A 21,245-nucleotide genomic window follows, 5' to 3' on the forward strand; every position below is an offset into this window, starting at 1 on the left:
GTTTAGAGTGAGTACTGAAAGATATGAATTTATTGCCATTATGTTGCCTGTAGAGTTGGAGTTTCTGGTGGTATTTTCTGGTCCTTTCTAGTCTTTGTTGCTTTTGGTCTTTTTTTTTCACCTTTTCTCCTCTCAGAGGGTCCCCCTTAAAATTTTTTGCAGGGATGGTTTAGTGGTCACAAACTCCTTTAATTTTTGTCTGGGAAACTTTTAATCTTTCCAATTTTGAATGACAGCCTTGCTGGATAAAGAATTCTTGGCTGCATACTTTTCCAATTCAGCACATTAAATATATCCTGCCACTCCTTTCTGGCCTGCCAAGTTTCTGTGGCTAGGTCTGCTGCAAACCTGATCTGTCTTTCCTTGTAGGTTAAGGACTTTTTTCCCTTGCTGCTTTCATGATTCTTGCCTGAGTATTTTGTGAATTTGACTATGATATGCCTTGTTGATACTCAGTTTTTGTTTAATCTAGTGGGGGTCCTCTGTGCTTCCTGGATTTTGATGTCTGTGTCTTTCCCCAGGTTAGGGAAGTTTTCTGCTATGATTTTCTCACATAACCCTCCTACCCCTTTCTCTCCCTCTTCATCTTCTGAGACCCCTATGATTCTGGTGTTGTTCCTTTTTAATTAGTCATTTCTTTCTCTAATTCTTAAATTGTGCCTTTTTGCCTTAGTATCCCTCTTTTTCCTGCTTCATTATTTTCCATAAGATTGTCTTCTATACTGCTGATTCTCTGCTCTGCCTCATTCATCCTTGCCGCTGTGGCATCATTCAAGATTGCAGCTCACTAAGGGCATATTTTTAATTCATCCTGACTAGCTTTTACTTCTTTTATCTCCACAGAAAGGGATTCTAATCTATTTTCAACACCAGCTAGTATTCTTATTATTGTGATTCTAAATTCTGGTTCAGACATCTTGTTTGTATCTGTGTTGATTAAATCCCTGGCTCTTTCTTCTTTTTCTTTCTTTTGGGGTGATTTCCTTCATTTCATCATTTTAAAGGAAGAAATGGAATTAATAAGGTAAAAAAAATAAAATTTAAAATTTAAAATAACACCAAAAGAATCAAATAAAGGATGCTAGATCTTAGGTGTATTTTGGTCTTGTTGTTGAAAGGAGCTTGATAGATTAGAGAAAAAAGGGAAAGATAAGAAAAGAAAAAAGGAAAATGTTTGAAAATTTGAAAAAATGAATACAATGAAAAGAATATAATGAAATGATAGAAGTAAAATACAATTTGAAAATTTACAAAAAAGTAAAAAATATAGTAGAAAAAATTATAGAAAAATAAAATGGAAAATAAAAATAAATTTTTGCTTTCTGTATTGAAAAACTAGAAAAGAAAAGAAAAGAAAAAGAAAAAAAAATGAATAGATAGACCGGCGAAAAGACTGAAATACGAGTGAAATTACATTGGTTTCCCTTACAAGTCAAACTATGAAGCACTTTATAGTCTGTAAATTAAGCAGGTGGAGAAACTTGTGGTGTTCCTGAAGACAGAGGTTGGCCCAGTTGGGTGGGACCTACTGCAATGGCTCCATTCTCCACTAGATGGTGCTGCTTAGTTTACTGTTGTGGTCCATGTAGGTGTGCATGAACATGCTTGGGAGGGGTGAAAATGGCGCCACCCACCTACCAAGTCTCTAGTATCAGAACTTTATGCTCTCCGCAACCAGCAATCGTGCACTCCGTCTTTGTCTCTTGTTTCTATCCACTTCCCACTTCTAGACTGTCCATTACCAAGCCATCAGGATGCCAGGAGGCACCACCTTCCTGAGTTTTATCTCATATGCAGCTGTATTTCCCAACCCCTCACCCTGAGGGACTGTGGCTTTGACACGTTCTGGCCTTCTGGGGGAGGGTCTCACCAAGTAATGGTCAGGTACAACCCACCCCCAGGAATGTTCACAGGATTGTGCTGCTGCCAATGCCCAGAGACTGTGGCTGGATGCCAGCTCACCCCAGAAAAACTTCACACAATTGTGTAGTAGCAGCATTCCAGGGATTATGGTAAATCACAATACACATCTGGCACCAGGCTTCACCCTTAATGTCCTTGTTCCAACACCAGCAAATGTGGTTGTTCTCTAGGATCTGCTGGGACCTTTGCCTGTGGGGTAGCCTCACAGCCTCTACCAAATATTCTCCAAGCAGGGGAACTGCCTCTCCTTGTGTGGCCTTCCGACCCCTCAGATCTCACTCTCTGCTCCTGGGGATTCACCCTTCCCACCAGAGCACTGCCAGGTATCAATCTGTGGAGTTTCAGACTCTGCACTCCCCTTGTTTATAGAGTCTTAATGGAGTTTAAACCCTCTATTTTCTACTTTCTCCCTTTTTTGTTCAGTCCCTTGCATAGTCTTTCTTTTCTCTCCAGCTGCTTTTGGGAAGGAGGGATGTTTTACCATACTCTCCTCCCATCTCCTTCCTCTCTCTGCAAGCAAAAACAGCTCCCTGACCTCTGCAGCTTCTCTCTCCCCCACTTCACCTCTCTGCACCATGTACCTTCTGAGTTCTTTGGTTCAGGTTGTGCAGATTGTTGTGTTAATCCTCAAATCAGTTTTCTAGGTTTGCAGGGTGGTTGAGTGTTGATCTGGCTGTAATTCAGGGGCGAAAGATAAAAATAAAAAATACCTTCCATGCTGTTCTGCCATCTTGGCTCCTCTGACTTGTTTTATAACTGAAAGTTTGTACCTTTTAATCCCCTTCACCTAGTTTGTCAAGTCCCCCATATACTTACCCTCTACCAACCACCAGTTTGGTCTCTGTATTTATTAGTCTATTTTTTTGTTCATTTGTTTTGTTTTTTAGATTCTACATATAAATTAAATCATATGGTTATTTTTCTTTCTCTGTTTGACTTATTTCACCTAACATAATACCCTCTAGGTCTATCCATTTGTCATGAATGGGAAGATTTCATTATTTTTATAGCTGAGTAATATTTCATTTTATACATATACCAACAGAAAAGATGAGACTTTTGATGGTCCTTGAAAAATGTATGGACTGAGAAGGTTAAAAAAAATAAACCCCAAGCAGGATGGAAACCTAGAGCTTGTCTGGAGATGCATCTTTGATTCAGCCAGCTCCTGCTTATCTCTCAAGGGTTTATGTATTGTTTTTAGGTGCCTGTATTCAGTGCCACCAGGCATGTAACTAGAATCCTCAGAACATTTGAGACAGGGCCCATACTGCATAAAAATCCTGATTAGACAGGATTAGTAGGTCAAAAAGAAACTACTAACAACAGGACTAACACCATTTTTAGGGAAGAAGTGTTATCAGAATTTAGAAAGAGAGAAGCATATAGAATAGGCCACCTGGAAAGGAACAAGCATTTTGGGCAACGGACCCTGCTAGCCTGCGGTGATCCTTCAGGGAGGGAGCTGGCATGTAGTAAGTGTTTAATAAATGTTAGCTATAATTTGATCAACACATTGCATGTGATTACTTAAAAGCTAAAGTTAAATTACTTTAAATTACTACATGCCGCTCATGATTTCACATACTTAAAATATATTAATTCATCTTAATCCTTAGCAACCCCAGGAGAGAGTTGCTAATATTAACTCTGTTTTACAAGTGATTATCACACCCAGGCACAGATAATTAAATAAATTATCCAAGATTATATGTCTAATAAAATGGTAGATCCATAATTTGAATGCAGGTAATTTTGGCTCTAGGACCCAATCTTTTAATAACTATTCTTTACTGTTTGAGCTGGTTAGTGTTCTTAGGTCCTGAGGTTGAGAGTGAGTATGGTGTGTGGTATGCTCCAGCTTATTCCCTCCTTTTTTCACCTCTTTCCATGTCAGTTGAAGATGGATCTTTGTCTCATTGTCTCTAGGGACCAATTAAAAAATAAAAATCTCTATGATGGTATACAATCCTCAAGCCCTGTCCAATATCTTTTAACACAATAAATTAAGAAACAGGGAATTTCCATTCAACATGAAATATCAATAAAAGGGAGATGGTGGCAACAGTAGAGTGTTGGCCAGGCCCAAGCATGACTCTGCAAGTAAATACGAAAAGTCACATTCATCCTTTTAATTAATTTTATGATAATAATACTGACCACAATACTCACTAACTATTTAGGTATATCTACTAAAATATTAAAATAAATAGTTACCTTAACCAGTAATAATTATTCTTTGGTCACTTTTGATTTAATAAAATTCTAACCCACAACTCCAATCCAATTATTGCCTTTATTTTCACCACTGTCCTCTCAAGATAAAATATACCTTGTATTGCAAGTTATGAAAGATATTCTGAAGTTGGACTGTGTTACAGTGAAATATTTGGCATTACATATTTATTTTTATATGATTTACTTTAGCAATTACATAATGTTATGATTTGTTGTCCGAGATTCATCACAAGATGTCTTTTGATCAATGTAACCAACCTAAATAGTTGTTATTAGACAGCTCTTCAAGCACAAGAGATCAAGGTTGGGGTTTTTATGTATGTGTGTTTATACACACATGAATGTATATAAGAACATGAATACACATATGTGTGTGTTTCTGCATGTGCTGGTTCAGTCAGGCTCATGGAATTTGTGATTTTGTGCTCGCCATAAAGAGTGAAAACATTAGGAATGCCATTGGTATAAAATTTTGGTCACTTCCCAATCATAGTAATATTATGGGGTTATAATGGTCTTCCTACTATAGTAAGCAGTGTCTCATAAGGACCATTTTCATTTAAAACGGCACCCACTGACACTGACTTGTTCAAGGAAAAGGCTAGATACAGAAAAATCTCTGCTCCTAAATTTGAACAGTCTTCTCTTTTGAAATGTCCCCAAACTGCTCACTTGCCTCCTTGTATCCTACCTAGGATTGTAACCTGTATCTGAAGACCAATTAGAAAGTCTTTTATTTAAAAAAATATTAAAATTTTCCCAATCATACACTGTCTCATTATGGTGTCTTTTTATTCTACAAAACTTACTCCTTCCTATCTCCTTGAACCGCTCTTGAAGCAAAAGTAAAGGCAAATGGGTTCCTGTGCACAAGTTTATAAATAAGCACTTTGTTAATTTTGTCTCAGATTTAGTTTCATCTTTTATAGTATATTCCAAATGAATTCAGCAAGCCTGATTTGAATAAGTTCTCAAGATAATTTCTTAGTTTAATTCCTTACAAAAATCTAAGGTTACTAAGTTATCACTGTCCGTTTCAGTTTACAATTGCCTCCATGATATTCTGCCTGCTGATAACAAGAGAAATAAGCATATTTTAGATGTAATTGCAAGATCTTTTTGTTACTTGCTAAATTTTCCTAGATACTATAGTAAATGATGTAGTGGAATAGTTTGTCATTACTATACCTAGCAATATACATTTTGTGATTTCTCTTTTCAAATGTAGTGATCCTTTCTATAAAGGAATCACTAGTGAGCCATATGTTAAAATAAAAAGTAAATATTTTTAGCAACTTTGCCATAGAGAAAGACTTAGGGAAACTTTTCCTCTTACGCATTTCCACTTCTCCTTAGATTCCAATTATAATTACTACTGTTCAAATTGGATATATTCAATGATTTTTTTTTCAAAGAGTGTTAAGCTTCACAAAACTTTTAATGCTCTCAAGAGGAAAGAAACAAATCTCCATCTCATCCTTGAAAAAATAAGCTATAAAATAACACAATAAAGAACCTTCATATTACATTGAAATGTAAAAATTCACAGTCAAAAAATCTTCTTATGTCTTATAATTTGATGCCAAAACCATTTTGTAACACTCTGGCAGTTCTGGAGCACAATTTGTTATTTTCGGTCAATCTTTCTTACTTAAAAGGCCTGCTTTAAAATAGAATTTTAACTTTGCACGAATATTTTAAATATAATACCTTTTTTTCTTTATCTTGTGGCCAAATTTTAAGGGAAAACCAGAAACCTTGGATCTATAGACTTGACAGTGTAATTCTTAAGTTTACATGTAACACATTAACACAGCTGTGACCAATAACTGCACTGTCTTTATTGTTCTCCTATGATATGAAATTAAAATGAAATGGAAATGTTTATTCCATATATGGTGGGCAACACTTTAAACAGATAATAAATTCTAAGGGGGTTTTCCTGAAAGCAAAAGGTCTCTCATTTAACCAAACCAAGAGGTGACTCAATGACAAGTTTGTTCAAATAGGCAGAGACAGCTGATCATCCTGTCAATTCATTCAGTTACATAGCAATATCTTCACTATGGGGAACTATTTTTATTTTGTAACTCTCGTGTTCCATGAGAAATGAAGCTTTTTGTTTCACATGGTGAATTGAATTAGCCCAATTCAATTGGTCATCTTTATATGAAGATAGCTTTTCTTCCCAGGACATTATTGACAAGACTCTTTTGGTTTTTGTTTGCTTCTCTTTTAAAATTCTCCTGGAACCTGTTTAGAAATTATATATTAATTCTTTGATCAGGTTTATGATGTTTTCCCTCATTGAAAAAATTGACATATCACATTTAATCATTTCAACTCAACATTATTTTGCCTTGTTTGTACCAATCAATAAATTCAACCAAATCAAATTATTGAAGGTTGTTAATTCTGAATCCGATAAGTTCCTGATTCCAACATGTTCAGATGACATGTATTTTGTTTGAAATAAGATATTTCTCCTTCAACAGACACATGCCAATTCAACAGTGCTACATGAGGAACTTCCATAACTATCTAAGGACAACTTGCTGACATGAGTCTGAAAATTGATTTTCAACATGTTCAGTGTCTTTAGGGGTATAGGAAGGGCAGCATGTGGGGAAGCAAGAATTTCAAGAACTTCAGGGTGTTTTTAATTAACTTTACAATTCCATCCATATATCATTTACCACTGTACAAAGAACTGATGCCTGCAAATGGCACAGAAATCTAGAAATTTCAACAAAGATTGTTAACTTGTATTGTTCCATTGGGTCACTAAAGCTAAAAGAACTAGTCCCAAAATATCCTGGACAACATCTTTGACGCTCAGCAAGATGCAATATCACTGGATATGAATGGTTAAAGGGATTATTGGAGAAGTTCAGAGAGACTGGTAGACAGTTGAACTATCTTTTCAGTTTGTACTGTATCTTATTCCACTGAAAACAAGATTAAGAATATAGGCAAAATGTTTCAGGGTATTACTGTGTGCTTCCAAGAGAATAGGTCCACAGAGTTCTGGGCTCTACTAAATCCTGATTCTCCTGGAGCTGATCCCAGAGGCTAATGGATAGGATTTTCCAAGGCAGACTCTGTTGGTTCTCTGGGAATGACAGTCTGTCAATAAAGGCAAACTGAGAAGAAAAAGGATTACTCTCAGCTCATGGTAAAAAGTAACAAATAACTGTGGTATGTTTATACTTGAGTCTTTTTTTATAAAAACATCTTACCCCTAATTTCAGAGGTAAATTGTTAAAGTGCCCCTTTGTCTATAAAGTCACATTCCCCCTTCTTCTACCTATTTGTGACTCTTCCTACTTGTCCTTGATTTTAATTTCAACATGATTCCATGAGGATTCAAATGCTGATGCTTATAGAGAGAGATTTGTCTCCAGCCCTGTACTAGGACTTGTATGACACTAAAAGTTGGCACCAATTCAACCTACCTCTTTCTACCAAATCCTATCTTACTACAACCTTAAATCAACAAAAGGTCTTAGCTTTCACTTGATGTGTTTCTTATCACATGTTCATACTTGGATATCATCATCTATATTTCATGCCAAATTAAAATTGGCTCTCTTTCATTTGGCAAACATTAATTTTACCTTCTTTCCCATATTTGGTATCAAGTATAGCTTAGGGCTACTTGAATTTTCCTTAACAGTTTTCTTCAGCTCAGGAATTTGTAATTATTTAGTAACTGGTATTGTAGGATAGACCAAAGCAAGAGAAAAAATGCTGATGTTTTGTGAACTCCCTTTTAGTAAACTTTTGCATTTTAGTGCTGAGATGAAGTGACTTCCAAGAAGATTTAGGATCCAGATGTTTGGTTCAGATTACTTTAGTCATGATATCTGGGATTGCTGTTCCAGAAAATATAAAATATGTTTAAGGTGTAGTAAGTACCTCTATATCCCCAGATAGTATGTTTAGAGCACTGTGAAAGACATATGACATATAAAACATGAGTCCAGGTTTCAAGTATTTACAATAAAAGGAGAGAAAAATGGAAAATGCTATTAGAATTATTAAAGCAGTAGTGAAGATGTTAAGTGCTACAAGAGTTAAGAATAGGAAAAAAGTGTGATTCTTCTGAATTGCATTATTCAGGATAGGTTTCCAGTAAGGGTAGGATTTGAAGTAGGCCTTGAGGGTTGGGTAGGAGTATAGGTGGAGGTGAGTATAAAATATGAAGGGATAAGAACCGTTTAAGCAAAAAATACAAAGTAATATCTGAGTAAAAATTGCAGTGAAGACTAGTCTTATCAAAAAGTACTAATTGGGGCTCCTGGATGGCTCAGTCGATTGAGCGTCCGACTTCGGCTCAGGTCATGTTCTCACAGTTCATGGTTTGAGCCCTGCGTCGGGCTCTGTGCTGACAGCTCAGAGCCTTGAGCCTGCTTCTGATTCTGTGTCTCCCTCTCTCTGGCCCTCCCCCGCTCACGCTGTGTCTCACTCTCTCAAAAATAAAAACATTTTTTAGAAAAAGTACTAATTGATCTCACATGCTCAGGTCCTTAAAAAATTAAGCTCTGACATAAAACAAACTCATGTTATTTTAATAGTATTATTATGCTAATAAATGGAATGGGAGACAGTAAGAATTATTTATTACTAATGCAGTTTGAAAAGGTTCAAATTAACATTTTACACTAAATGTTAAGTCTGCACCAGTGGTTTCAAACTTTAACTTGCAGAAGAATAAGCTGGGGGGGGGGCTGTTAAAATACACATTACTGTATCTCCTCTCCAGCATTTTTGACTCAGTTGGTCTCTGATGGTTCTGGAGAATTTGCATTTCTAATAACTTTTTTTAATATGAAATTTATTGTTAAATTGGTTTCCATACAACACCCAGTGCTCATCCCAAAAGGTGCCCTCCTCAATACTCATCACCCACCCTCCCCTTCCTCCCACCCCCCATCAGCCCTCAGTTTGTTCTCAGTTTTGAAGAGTCTCTTATGCTTTGGCTCTCTCCCTCTCTAACCTCTTTTTTTTTCCTTCCCCTCCGCCATGGTCTTCTGTTAAGTTTCTAAGGATCCACATAGGAGTGAAAATATACGGTATCTGTCTTTCTCTGTATGACTCATGTCACTTAGCATGACACTCTCTAGTTCCATCCACGTTGCCACAAAAGGCCATATTTCATTCTTTCTCATTGCCCCGTAGTATTCCATTGTGTATATAAACTACAATTTCTTTATCCATTCGTCAGTTGATGGACATTTAGGCTCTTTCCATAATTTGGCTATTTTTGAGAGTGCTGCTATAAACATTGAGGTACAAGTGCCCCTATGCATCAGCACTCCTGTATCCCTTGGGTAAATTCCTAGCAGTGCTATTGCTGGGTCATAAGGTAGGACTATTTTTAATTTTTTGAAGAACCTCCACACTGTTTTCCAGAGCAGCTGCACCAGTTTGCATTCCCACCAACAGTGCAAGAGGGTTCCCGTTTCTCCACATCCTCTCCAGCATCTATAGTCTCCTGATGAGTTCATTTTAGCCACTCTGGTGTGACGTGATATGAGTGTGGTTTTGATTTGTATTTCCCTGATGAGGAGTGACATTGAACATCTTTTCATGTGCCTGTTGGCCATCTGGATGTCTTCTTTAGAGAAGTGTCTATTCATGTTTTCTGCCCATTTCTTCACTGGATTATTTGTTTTTCGGGTGTGGAGTTTGGTGAGCTCTTTATAGATTTTGGATACTAGTCTTGTGTCCGATATGTCATTTGCAAATATCTTTTGCCATTCCCTTGGTTTCCTTTTAGTTATGTTGATTGTTTCCTTTGCTGTGCAGAAGCTTTTTATCTTCATGAGGTCCCAATAATTCATTTTTGCTTTTAATTCCTTTGCCTTTGGGGATGTGTCAAGTAAGAAATTGCTGTGGCTGAGGTCAGAGAGGTTTGTTCCTGCTTTCTCCTCTAGGGTTTTGATGGTTTCCTGTCTCACATTCAAGTCCTTTATCCATTTTGAGTTTGTTTTTGTGAATGGTGTAAGAAAATGGCATAGTTTCATCCGTCTGCATGCTGGTGTCCAGTTCTCCCAGCACCATAACTTCTTAAGTGACACTGGTGTTGCAGATCTAGGGACCACATTCTGGGGGAAGTGTTTCAGTCAGAGGAAACAGCTAGTGCAAAGACCTTGAGACTCAAATTATCTGGGTGTGTTCAAGAAACAATGAGGCCTTTTTGGATGAAATAGATTGAACAAGTGGGAGAGTAGTAGGTCAGAGAGATAAGGGGAAGTTGAGGTCAGAGAGGTAATAGGGATGAAATACAGGATCTTGGAGGTCATAATCAAGATTTTGGCTTTTATTATGGAACTGAAAGTCATTAAATTTCTATTTTGACAAGCCTGTCTTGTTGCTGTGAGAATGGACTTAAGGAGAGCAAGGTAGAGTATCAGAAAGTCAGTTAGAATATTGTAGTAATACAGGCCTGAGATGATTAACTAAGGTAGTAGTAATGAAACTGGTGAGAAGCACTGGACTTTGTACATACTTTGAATACAGTGCCAACATGATTTCCTGAAAACAATAAAAGATGACTCCAATGTCTTTGTTCTGAACAACTGGAAGATGGATGTTCCATCAACTAAGATAGGGAAGACTATGAATAGAGCAGATTTGGAGGTAGGGAAAGACAAGAGTTTAGTTTGTGGTATGTATGGTTTGAGATTTATAGACTTTTAAAATATTACAACTGGAAGGGGCCACAGAGATTAATAGCCCAGTGAGGGATGATAATTAGACCAAAGTCACATATCTGGACAGAAGCAGATCTAAAATTGAGACACTATATTTTCTTATATCTCCAAAAGTTTCAGCACTGTTTTAGGCACACAGTAAGAACTTTCTAAAGACTTGTTGAAAGCTCTTATGAGGGATATTTAGTTAAGCACTCTTTGTTTTAAGTTTATTTATTTATTTTGAGGGAGGAGGGGAAGATGGAAGGAGAGAGACAGAATCCCAAGCAGACTTTGTACCATCAGCACAGAGTCTGATGTGGGGCTCAAACTCACAAACCTCGAGATCATGACCTAAGCTGAATTCAAGAGTCAGACACTTTACTGACTGAGCCACCAAGGCACCCCTAGTTTAGCACTATTTACCAATATATATTTGGATAAAATATCAAATCAGATTATTTCATCAATAATTTGTATAAGGTGATCTTTATAATGATTTTTAGGTTCTAAATATGAAAAATATATTGGTGCTAAAGAAGGTCCTAGGCATCACACATTAAGCTAAATTCCATTATGAGGGTTTAGTGTCTTGAAACTGCATATACTGGCCAGCCACAGAGATACTGTTCCTGAATGCTGAATCTAAGAGATATAATTAAGGTATTTTTTGTGACAGTTGAGTGAGTACAATCTGGGGACTCAAAAGATCTGAGCTCTGGTCTCAACTTTGCTTTAATCTCTCTGTGTCTCTGGGAAAGTCATTCCCCCTATTTGCATGCAGTTTCCTCATCTGTAAAACTAAGATGTTGGCTTACATGACCTCTATATTTACTTAAAGCTCTTGAAATTAGATTACCAATTTCATTCTTTTAGAAGGAATTTGTGACTGAGTGTTTTTGTTCCTTAGGGCTTCCATGTGCATCCAGAAATTCATTTACTTAAACAACTAGACGCGAATTGTGAGTTTGGGACCCTCCATTGGAAAAGGTCAGACTTAAAAAGCACAGTACTGGCCAGTAATGAGGACTTCTCCCACTCGTGTTCGAGTTCCCCAACCATGAGATGACTCCACATGCACTACTTGCTGTGTACAGACCCAATCTGGGGTTGCAAATAGGTTGTTCTGTGTATAAATAAAACCTGCCATTGTCAAAAAAAAAAAAAAGCACAGTATTCATAGTAGTAAGTATATTGAACTTTGAGGGTTTTTTATTTAAAAAATTTTTTAAATGTTTATTTAATTTTTTGAGAGATAGGGAGACAGAATGCAAGTTGGGGAGGGGCAGAGAGAGAGGGAGACACAGAATATGAAGCAGGCTCTGAGCTGTCAGCATAAAGCCCAATGTGGGGCTCAAACTTGTGAACCGTGAGATCAAGACCTGAGCAGAAGTCAGCTGCTTAACTGACTGAGCCACCCAGGTACCCTAGTATATTGAATTTTGAATCAGAGTCTTGAATCTTTTCTCTGACCTCACCGTTGACTCACTATGTTACTTAACTGTGCCATTTTATCTGAGATTTCAGTTTTGCTCAAATAGGGCTACTGCTTGCCCCTCCCACATCATGGGGTTTTTGTGATAATCTAATGGGATAACAAATGTAAAGCATTTTTGAAGAAGAAAAACTTTTAAAAATATAAATTGGTGTCGTACATAACACAAACACAATAAAAACAATGATAGTAATTCACATTTATAATTTACAATACGTTTTCACTACATCAAGTTCTTGCTCCGTCATTTTGCTAAATGTCGTTTTCTCAGTGGTGACTTTGCTGACCGCTCTGTTTATAAATTATACTCCTTCACTCATGTTCCCATCCCCTATATTCTGCTTTATTTGGGATGGCACTTACAACCTGCTAACATCCTGTATAATTTAATTCTATTTTTTAGTGCCTGTCTCTGGTCCTAAGAACATATACTATATGAAGAAAGGGATTTTATGTGTTTTGTTCCTTCAACACTTAAAACTGTAAACTAATACATAACAGACACTTAATAAATATTTCTTTAATTAGTGATTTCTGCCTGATCTTTTCCCATGTAGGTACGTATATTATTAGCTTGTGTGAAATCAAGATATTTACTATTCATCCAGCAGAAATTATCCTTGTTCTATGCAGGTAGCCAGGTGGAAATCCTGCTATCTCAGAAGATCCTAAGTTAAGACAACAATTTTCTGTGGATATAATAAGCCTTTTCTTTTAATTCCAGTATAATGAACTACAGTTTTATATTAGTTTCAGGTGTACAATATAGTGATTCAACAATTCTATAAATTACTCAGCACTTGTCATGATGTGTGTACTCTTAATCCCCTTCACCTAATTAACCCATCCCCCTATCCACCTCCCCTCTGGCAACCACTAGTTTGTTTTCTATAGTTAATAGTCTGTTTTTTTGTCTCCTTTTTTCTTTATTTATTTTGTTTTGTTTCTTATATTTCACATATAAGTGAAATCATATGGCATTTGTCTTTCTCTGACTGACATTTCACTTTATATTATACCCTTTAGATTCATCTATGTTGTTGCAAATAGCAATAATTCATTCTTTTTTATGGACAAGTAATATTTCAGAATATACATATATATACTTTATATATTATACTAATTATATTAATAAAATATATATACAAATATACTACATCTTCTTTATCCATACATCCCAATGGACACTTGGGTTATTTCCATATTTTGGCTATTATAAATAAAGTTGCAATAAACATTGCGGTGCATATATCTTTTCGAATTAGTGTTTTTGTTTTCTTTGGGTAAATACCAGTAATGGAATTACAGGATCATATCGTAATTCTATTTTTAATTTTTTGAGGAATCTCCATAATGTTTTCTATATGAACAAACTGAGAACTTTTCTTTTCCCCTAAAATCAGGAAAAAGACAAGGATGTCCACTCTCACCCCTTTTATTCAATTTAATCAGCCTTTTGAGGCACTCTGCTATAACGTTAGCCATATGGTTAGGTGAGATAGATAGTTACTATCTTCTGAGTGGGATTGTTTAATGTAATGTTTCACCTTGTGGTCCAATATTATCTCTACCATTTATTAACCATGTGACCTTAATCATGGTACTTGAATTTACTAAGGCTTCTGTTTTCTCATCTATGAAATGAGGGTTTGCAATAGTGCCCTCTTCAAAAAGATGTTAGGTGACCAAATTATGCATGAAGCACTTGACACAATTCCTGAACATGGTAAAAGCCAAATAGTCTTCTTTAGGTAATGCCAAAGGGGGCAGGTGTTCTAGAAATATTCCCATCTCCCCTTCACAATTGGAAGGATGTTTGATTTTCTATAAACGTCTTCCCATCCCCACAAAATACAAAATCCGTAGGCACTTATCTACAGAAATTGAGAGTATGTGTATATTCCCATGTCTAGGTACTTGATGGGGAAGGAAAGTGAAGGAGTTGCAATTGAAAGGGACTCAAAAGGAGGCTGAAATTCTGAAAATTCACTTCACCAACTTCAAAAGATTGTGCTGGCTGAGGTTGATGATTGGAGCTTGGTCCATGGTACTTAAGGAAATATTCCTAAGGTAAGTACACCACAATAGAGGGTGCTGGGATACTAGATTCTATGCTGTGACTTGCAAGTTTCTCGTTGCCAACATGATTTTCATGGCTGCCAAAAAGTAGTCAAAAATCTCCCTTCAACAAAATTAATTATATATATATTCTTTGTGCACCTAGACATAAACTTCCGTCCCTTCCTTATTTTTTCTTTTTATTTTTTAATATAATTTATTGATGAGTTAGCTAACATATGGTGTATAAACTGTGTTCTTGGTTTCAGGGGTAGATCCCATGATTCATCACTTAGATGCAGCACCCAGTACTCTTCCCAACAAGTGCCCTCCTCAGTGCCCATCACCCATTTCCCCCTCTCCAACCCTCAGTTTGTTCTCTGTATTTTAGAGTCTCTTATGGGTTTGCCTCCCTCTCTGTTTGAAACTATTTTTCCCCTTCCCTTCCCCCATGGTATTCTGTTAAGTTTCTCAAGATCCACATACGAGTGAAAATATATATTTGTCTTTCTCTGACTTATTTCATTTAGCATAATACCCTCCAGTTCCATCCACATTGCTACAAATGGCAGGATTTCATTATTTCTCATTGCCAAGTATCATTCCATTTTATATATAAACCATATCTTCTTCATCCATTCATCAGTTGATGGAAAGTTGGGGTCTTTCCATGATTTGGCTATTGTTTAAAGTACAGCTATAAACATTGGGGTACAAGTGCCCTTATGAATCAGCACTCCTCTATCCTTTGTATAAATTTCTAGTGGTGCTGGGATGCCTGGGTGGCTCAGTCAGTTAAGCGTCCAACTCCGGCTCAGATCTGATCTCACTGTTCCTGAGTTCAAGCCCCACATTGGGTTCTGTGCTGACAGCTCAGAGCCTGGAGCCTGAGAATCTGAGCTTCAGATTCTATGTCTCCCTCACTCTCTGCCCCTCCCCCACTCGCACTCTGTCCCTGTCTCTCTCTAAAAAATAAATAAAAGTTACAAATTTTTTTTTTTTAAAATTCCTAGTAGTGCTACTGCTGGGTCATAGGGTAGTTCTATTTTTATTTTTTTGAGGAAACTCCACACTATTTTCCAGAGTGGCTGCACCAGTATGCATTCCCACCAACAGTGCAAGAGGGTTCCCATTTCTCTACATCCTCACAAACCTTTGTTGTTTCCTGAATTGTTAATTTTAGGTGCTTTGACTGGTGTGAGGTGGTATCTCAATGTGGTTTTGATTTGGATTTCCCTGATGATGAGTGATGTTGAAAATTTTTTTCATGTATCGGTTGGCCATCTGGATGTTTCTCTGGAAAAATGTCTATTCATGTCTTCTTCCCATTTCTTCACTGGATTGTTTGTTTTGCGAGTGTTGAATTTGATAAGTTCTTTATAGATTTTGGATACTAGCCCTATATCTGATATGTCATTTGCAAATATCTTTTCCCATTCTGTCGGTTGCCTTTTAGTTTTGTTGATTGTTTCCTTTGCAGTGCAGAAGCTTTTCATCTTGATGAGGTTCCAATAGTTCATTTTTGCTTTTATTTTTCTTTTCTTCAGAGAAATGTCAAGTAAGAAGTTGCTGCAGCTGAGATCAAAGAGGTTGTTTCCTGTTTTCTCCTCTAGGGTTTTGATGGTTTCCTGTCTCACATTTCGGTCTTTCATCCATTTTGTTTTTATTTTTGTGTATGGTGTAAGAAACTGGTCCAGTTTCATTCTAATGCATGTTGCTGTCCAGTTCTCCCAGCACCTTTGCTAAAGAGGCTGTCTTTTTTTCCATTCGATACTCTTTCCTGCTTTGTCAAAAATTAGTTAGCCATACATTTGTGGGTCCAATTCTGGGTTCTCTATTCTATTCCATTGGTCTATGTGTCTGCTTTTGTGCCAATACCATATTGTCTTGATGATTACAGCTTTGCAGTAGAGACTACAGTCTGGTATTATGATGCCTCCCATTTTGGTTTTTCTTTAAAAACATTACTTTGGCTATTCAGGCTCTTTTGTGGTTCCATAAAAATTTTAGGAGTGTTTGTTCTAGCTCTGAGAAGAATGCCAGTGAAATTTTGATTGGGATTCAATTGAATGTGTAAATTGCTTTGGGTAGTATTGACATTTTAACAATATTTGTTCTTCCAGTCCATGAGCATGGAATGTTTTTCCATTTCTTTGTGTCTTCTTCACTTTCTTTCATAAGTTTTCTATAGTTTTCAGCATACAGATCTTTTACCTCTTTGGTTAGGTTTATTCCTAGGTATTTTATGGTTCTTGGTGCAATTGTAAATGGGATCACTTTCTTGATTTCTCTTTCGATTGCTTCATTATTGGTGTATAAAAATGCAACCGCTTTCTATACATTAATTTTGTATCCTACGACTTTCTCAAATTCATGTATCAGTTCTAGCAGTTTTTTGGTGTAGTATTTTGGGTTTTTCATGTCGACTATCATGTCACCTGCAAAAAGTGAAAGTTTGACTTCTTTGCCAATGATACAATTTCTTTGCTGGCTATCAGTCAGGTCAAGTTTTCTATTTCTTTCTACTTCAGTTTTGGTAATTTATATGATTCTAGTAATTTATCCATTGCTTCCAGGTTTTCCAGTTTGTTGGCACATAGTTTTCCTAATATTATCTTATGATTGTTTGTATTTCTGTGGTGTTGGTTGTTATTTCACCTCTCTGATTTGTGATTTTATTTTGGGGGGGTCCTGTCTTTTTCTTTGTAATAAGTCTGGCTAGGGGTTTATTAATTTTATTAAGTTTTTCAAAGAACCAGCTCCTGGATTCATCAATTTGTTCTATTATTTATTTAATGTCTGTATCATTTATTTTGGCTGTAATCTTTATTATTCCCCCTTCTACTGGTTTAAGACTTTGTTGTTCTTTTTCTAGCTCCTTTAGGTGTATGGTTAGGTTGTGTATTTGAGATTTTTCTTGCTTCCAGAGGTAGGCCTGTATTGATATAAACTTTCCTCTTAGGACTGCTTTTGTTGCATACCAAGGTTTTAGAACATTGTATTTTCATTTTCATTTGTTTACATGTATTTTTTAGTTTTTTTTTTTGTTTGTTTGACCCATTAATTGTTTAGTAGCATGTTGTTTAACGTCCATGTATTTGTGATCCTTCCAAAATTTTTTCTTGTGTTTCACTTTTAGTTCCACAGTGTTGTGGTAAGAAAAAGTACATGGTATGACTTCAATATTTTTCTATTTGTTGAGGCCTGTTATGTGACCAAATATATGACCTATTCTGTGGAACGTCCCATGTGCACTTGAAAAGAATATGTATTCTGCTGTTTTAGGATAGACTGTTCTGAATATATATGTTAAGTCCATCTGATCCAGTCTGTCATTCAAAGCTATTGTTTCCTTATTTTCTGTTGAGATGATCTGCCCATTGTTGTAAGTGATGTGTTAAAGTCCCCTAATATTACTGTATTATCATTGAGTTCCTTTAGGTTTGTTATTAATTGTTTTATATATGTGAGTTCTCCTATGTTGGATGCATAAATATTTACAGTTGCTGGATCTTCTTGTTGGATTGCCCCCTTTATTATGATATAATGCCCTTATATATCTCTTGTTACAGTCTTTGGTTTAATTTTTTTTTTTTCTACGTTTATTTATTTTTGGGACAGAGAGAGACAGAGCATGAACGGGGGAGGGGCAGAGAGAGAGGGAGACACAGAATCAGAAACAGGCTCCAGGCTCTGAGCCATCAGCCCAGAGCCTGACGCGGGGCTCGAACTCACGGACTGCGAGATCGTGACCTGGCTGAAGTCAGACGCTTAACCGACTGCGCCACCCAGGCGCCCCGAGTCTTTGGTTTAAAAATTAGTTGTTCCAGTAGAAGTATTGGTACTCTGGCTTTCTTTTGACATCCATTTGCATAAGTATTTCTCCATCCTTTCACTTTCAATATGCACGTGTCTTTTAGTCTAAAATGAGTCTCTTGTAGGCAGAATATAGATGGATCTTCCTTTTTAAATACCTCTTGACACCTTTTGCCTTTGAAGCATTTAGTCAATTTACATCCAAAGTAATTGCTGATAGATATGTATTCATTTATTACCATTTTATTGCCTGTTTTGTGGTTGTTTCTGGATATTTCTTCCAATCCTTTCTTGTCTTTCTCTTTCATCTGTTGCTGATTTTCTTTAGGAATATATTTGGATTTCTTTCTGTTTATTCTTTGCATGTTTATTAGTGGCTTTTCATACATCATTTCCATTATTTTTGTTTTTTTTTAATATATGAAATTTATTGTCAAATTGGTTTCCATACAACACCCAGTGCTCATCCCAAAAGGTGCCCTCCTCAATACCCATCACCCACCCTCCCCTCCCTCCCACCCTCCATCAAACCTCAGTTTGTTCTCAGTTTTTAAGAGTCTCTTATGCTTTGGCTCTCTCCCACTCTAACCTCTTTTTTTTTGCCTTCCCCTCCCCCATGGGTTTCTGTTAAGTTTCTCAGGATCCACATAAGAGTGAAACCATATGGTATCTGTCTTTCTCTGTATGGCTTATTTCACTTAACATCACACTCTCCAGTTCCATCCACGTTGCTACAAAAGGCCATATTTCATTTTTTCTCATTGCCACGTAGTATTCCGTTGTGTATATAAACCACAATTTCTTTATCCATTCATCAGTTGATGGACATTTAGGCTCTTTCCATAATTTGCTATTGTTGAGAGTGCTGCTATGAACATTGGGGTACAAGTGCCCCTATGCATCAGTACTCCTGTGTCCCTTGGATGAATTCCTAGCAGTGCTATTGCTGGGTCATAGGGTAGGTCTATTTTTAATTTTCTGAGGAACCTCCACACTGCTTTCCAGAGCGGCTGCACCACTTTGCATTCCCACCAACAGTGCAAGAGGGTTCCCGTTTCTCCACATCCTCTCCAGCATCTATAGTCTCCTGATTTGTTCATTTTGGCCACTCTGACTGGCGTGAGGTGATATCTGAGTGTGGTTTTGATTTGTATTTCCCTGATAAGGAGCGACATTGAACATCTTTTCATGTGCCTGTTGGCCATCTGGATGTCTTCTTTATAGAAGTGTCTTTTCATGTTTTCTGCCCATTTCTTCACTGGGTTATTTGTTTTTCGGGTGTGGAGTTTGGTGAGCTCTTTATAGATTTTGGATACTAGCCCTTTGTCTGACATGTCATTTGCAAATATCTTTTCCCATTCCGTTGGTTGCCTTTTAGTTTTGTTGGTTGTTTCCTTTGCTGTGCAGAAGCTTTTTATCTTCATAAGGTCCCAGTAATTCACTTTTGCTTTTAATTCCCTTGCCTTTGGGGATGTGTCGAGTAAGAGATTGCTACGGCTGAGGTCAGAGAGGTCTTTTCCTGCTTTCTCCTCTAAGGTTTTGATGGTTTCCTGTCTCACATTCAGGTCCTTTAACCATTTTGAGTTTATTTTTGTGAATGGTGTGAGAATGTGGTCTAGTTTCAACCTTCTGCATGTTGCTGTCCAGTTTTCCCAGCACCATTTGTTAAAGAGACTGTCTTTTTTCCATTGGATGTTCTTTCCTGCTTTGTCAAAGATGAGTTGGCCATACGTTTGTGGGTCTAGTTCTGGGGTTTCTATTCTATTCCATTGGTCTATGTGTCTGTTTTTGTGCCAATACCATGTTGTCTTGATGATTACAGCTTTGTAGTAGAGGCTAAAGTCTGGGATTGTGATGCCTCCTGCTTTGGTTTTCTTCTTCAAAATTACTTTGGCTATTCGGGGCCTTTTGTGGTTCCATATGAATTTTTTCTTTAGGGATATTTAGGGAATTTTAGGATTGCTTGTTCTAGTTTCGAGAAGCATGCTGGTGCAATTTTGATTGGGATTGCATTGAATGTGTAGATAGCTTTGGGTAGTATTGACATTTTGACAATATTTATTCTTCCAATCCATGAGCAGGGAATGTCTTTCCATTTCTTTATATCTTCTTCAATTACCTTCATAAGCTTTCTATAGTTTTCAGCATACAGATCTTGTACATCTTTGGTTATTTTTATTCCTAGGTATTTTATGCTTCTTGGTGCAATTGTGAATGGGATCAGTTTCTTTATTTGTCTTTCTGTTGCTTCATTGTTAGTGGATAAGAATGCAACTGATTTCTGTACATTGATTTTGTATCCTGCAACTTTGCTGAATTCATGTATCAGTTCTAGCAGACTTTTGGTGGAGTCTATCGGATTTTCCATGTATAATATCATGTCATCTGCAAAAAGCGAAAGCTTGACTTCATCTTTGCCAATTTGGATGCCTTTGATTTCCTTTTGTTGTCTGATTGCTGATGCTCGAACTTCCAGCACTATGTTAAACAACAGCGGTGAGAGTGGGCATCCCTGTCGTGTTCCTGATCTCAGGGAAAAAGCTCTCAGTTTTTCCCCGTTGAGGATGATGTTAGCTGTGGGCTTTTCATAAATGGCTTTTATGATCTTTAAGTATGTTCCTTCTATCCCGACTTTCTCAAGGGTTTTTGTTAAGAAAGGGTGCTGGATGTTGTCAAAGGCCTTTTCTGCATCGATTGACAGGATCATATGGTTCTTCTCTTTTTTTTTTGTTAATGTGATGTATCACGTTGATTGATTTGTGAATGTTGAACCAGCCCTGCATCCCAGGAATGAATCCCACTTGATCATGGTGAATAATTTTTTTTATATGCCGTTGAATTCGATTTGCTAGTATCTTACTGAGAATTTTTGCATCCATATTCATCAGGGATATTGGCCTGTAGTTCTCTTTTTTTACTGGGTCTCTGTCTGGTTTAGGAATCAACGTCATACTGGCTTCATAGAATGAGTCTGGAAGTTTTCCTTCCCTTTCTATTTCTTGGAATAGCTTGAGAAG

General features: G+C 36.9%; 1 non-coding gene across 1 annotated transcript; it reads left to right on the forward strand.

Annotated features, from left to right (window-relative positions):
• Window positions 1–11,871: 11,871 nt before the first annotated feature.
• Window positions 11,872–11,956, forward strand: LOC123595544. Its single transcript, XR_006711232.1, has one exon. It is a non-coding gene; the product is annotated as a small nucleolar RNA Z195/SNORD33/SNORD32 family (small nucleolar RNA).
• The last annotated feature ends 9,289 nt before the right edge of the window (window positions 11,957–21,245 follow it).

This window comes from Leopardus geoffroyi, chromosome X (genome assembly GCF_018350155.1).
Source record: "Leopardus geoffroyi isolate Oge1 chromosome X, O.geoffroyi_Oge1_pat1.0, whole genome shotgun sequence".
NCBI lineage: Eukaryota > Metazoa > Chordata > Mammalia > Carnivora > Felidae > Leopardus > Leopardus geoffroyi.